The sequence below is a fragment of the Schistocerca serialis genome, chromosome 1 (assembly GCF_023864345.2).
Source record: "Schistocerca serialis cubense isolate TAMUIC-IGC-003099 chromosome 1, iqSchSeri2.2, whole genome shotgun sequence".
Taxonomy (NCBI): Eukaryota; Metazoa; Arthropoda; class Insecta; order Orthoptera; family Acrididae; genus Schistocerca; species Schistocerca serialis.
Window position 1 is genome coordinate 585,762,131 of NC_064638.1, and position 3,084 is coordinate 585,765,214.

The following is a 3,084-nucleotide window of genomic DNA, read 5'->3' on the forward strand; positions in this document are numbered from 1 at the left end:
ACAAATAATTCAAATTTGAAGACGTACGATGTAACCTGTGACTGTAGAACTCGTCACACTGACAATACCTTGGATGTAACATAACGTAAAAGTATGACTGAGACCTAAGAGATTAGGTCCAGAATTTCTGCAAAACGTCTGCCACATTACATAGGACGCTGAGAAACAAGCGTAGAGCAAAAATTTCAAACTTAAACAAAAACTAACTATCCCAGGTCTTTTACATGGAAGCGAGAGTTGGGTGCTAAAACGCAGTGATGAATCCCAGGACCAAGAAGAAAAAAAGATGTGCCTACAAGCAAGTAAGAACAACCGTTCAAGAGGCCACATACAAAATCACAGTGTTAAAACATCATTTGATATATATGCTGCAAGAGTTTGCTTTTATCTACACTGATGAACGTACCCTAATACACCGAGAACTGGGAACACGCATTACATCATAGAATACTTTCAAACAAGATTGGCGAGATAGTCCAGTTGTTATAGTGTGGATAGGCATGATGTTACATGAACATAGTGACATAAGAAATCTTTGGACGTAGTATGTTGGTCAACGTTATTGTGGAGCTGTACTCCTACCTCGCTGGGTCTTAAGTTCACCTTTTCGGCTCACAATGCACGACCATATCGAACACCGCACGAGAAGGAGCTCATGGAACCTGAGGATATTCGACGAATGAACCGGTTTGGTCTTTCCCCCGACATACATCCCATTGAGCACTTGTGGGATGCTGTGGGGAGACGTAATGCAGCCCGACCATTCATCACTTGTCAGTCGCGTTAGGGGAGGAATGGTCGACATACCTCAAGAGCTCGTTACCAACTATGTACCTGGCATGCGAGTAAGTCGCCGAGCATGCACTCTATTAAGAATTATGTTTCACCACTTGTAGTGCCCAGCTGGTTATCATAAATCTCGCTGACTTCAGTGTAATTATTGCATTTGAATAAAAATGTCATTTCCAGACTACACGTACCTGTGCTTCTTATGTGTGGTGCATGATTCATCGAGGTATGTTACTTGGCAGTGACACATAATGCGAAACTTACTTTCGTCCTTAAGTTTTGCACGCCAGTGTATTTGTTGGATATATTTCTCTTTCTGCCGCTCCCTCAAGTACCAAGGAACGTATTCCTTGATGTCTTAACACATGACCTATCATCCTGTCCTTCGAGTCCACATTTTTACCTTCACCGGTTCTGAGATGAAACACCTCATCCTTTGCCATATCAGTCTCACCACTTTTCAACATTTCGCCATCACAACTATAACAAGCATACGACACAGCAATAAGCGAAATAAATGTGGTCTGAAGTGATGCTAAGTTTAGGTACATCGACAAGTTTTTAGAAGAAGAGAATTTCAAATCCTGTACTCTTGTCATACAACAGTCTTAAAATGAAATTAGTTCTTCTCAGAATAAGTAGACGAGTGTTCGGGCTGCTGCTTTGGTAAGACTACTGCCTTCTAGTCTATTCCAGCTGAGCTAGCGTTCCGCCTGTATTAAACTCACCGTTGATTAAATTAGCTTCCATTCATTCTCTAAAACCGCAGTTTAACACCGTGTCAACTGCATGACTGTACGACAAATAATAATAATTCTTGAGCTACCGCAGTGCCTTGTCTGCAGTGTTCAAGGCGTTCCTTACGCTGTCATCGTTTGCTGGAAAGGTGTGCACAAATTAATCAACAAGGTGTGAAATATTTTCAGACTGTCTGACGTTGAGTGCAGGCTTTTTAGGTCTCTCTGATGTGGAGAAATGCTGTTTTATAATGAAGTGAAGCTCATCCCGCGAACATTTCTAGCCATTTTTGAATGTTTGTACTAGAAGGAAGGCTGCACGCTGACGAAACTCCCATTTTATGTCTTCCATAAATGAGACTGACTACCTCCACGTAGCGCTATTATTATTACACGAACGACAGTTAATACCTGTCGCGTGTAGTCAGTGCTGTCGGTATTAACTTTAATACTTGAAAACGGCTCTCGTGTTTTATTCATCGTTACTAAGTGCTGGGAACTCTAGCTCTATCAAACGAATGCTGTACCGTACATATCCAGCGGGACTGTACAGGCGTTACCAAACACAACTCGTAGTATTCCATGATTATAGAGGAACACTCAAGTTAATGCCCTCTCTCTTTGTCTCACAAAACACTACGTTCAACTATTTCAGTGCACTTCTAGTAGCACCTTTTGCATTAAGACAACACAAATAAGCACGCAACACAAATAACAAGTATGAAACTTCCGGGCAGATTAAAACTGTGTGCCGGACCGAGACTCGAACTCGGGACCTTTGCCTTACACGGGCAACTGCTCTACCAACTGAGCTACCCAAGCACAACTCACGCCTCGTCCTCACTGCTTTACTTCTGCCAGTATCTCGTCTCCTACCTTATAAACTTTACAGAAGCTCTCCTGATAGAGCACTTGCCCGCGAAAGGCAATGGTCCCGAGTTCGGGTCTCGGTCCGGCACACAGTTTTAATTTGCCAGGAGGTTTCATATCAGCGCACACTCGCTGCAGAGTGAAAATCTCGTTCTGGAAATAACACGTAATCATTTAGTGTAATGAAAGCTGATATTGCGCGGTAGCTACCGATAAATTAGAAACGGGAAGACTCTAAATCCAAAAGTTTGCTTCCTAACAGAATGGTGACATTGTTTTCCACGAGGAATGGAGGTTAATTACTGACAGGTTTGGTAGAACTCTCCAAAACGCTTCACCGTAGGTACATCGTTGAGAAAGCTTCAGGAAATACATTCAGATTTTTTTCTCGCACCTTATCTGTCAACTTAGAGAATATGGTAATCCAGGAAGTGCGGTGGGGGCCAGAAAACATAAATAGGAGTGGTCTGGGGCATCCACATCTATGAATCTTAGGACACTAATACGCTATTTTCCCTCGACAGTCCATCATGTGGCGCATTGTATCCTGTAGCACAGAGAAGCGCGAAAAATGAGAATTCGAGTTATGTCACAATGCGACTAACACTGTGAAGAGGAGAAAACTTTATTATTATGGACTTACCATTCTTATATTCTGAAAATGAGAGTGTTTTTCAAAGCCCAAACC

General features: G+C 42.3%; 1 non-coding gene across 1 annotated transcript; it reads right to left on the bottom strand.

Moving 5' to 3' along the window:
- Positions 1-2,274: 2,274 nt before the first annotated feature.
- Positions 2,275-2,349, bottom strand: Trnat-ugu (transfer RNA threonine (anticodon UGU)). Its single transcript has one exon. It is a non-coding gene; the product is annotated as a tRNA-Thr (tRNA).
- Between the last annotated feature and the right edge of the window lie 735 nt (positions 2,350-3,084).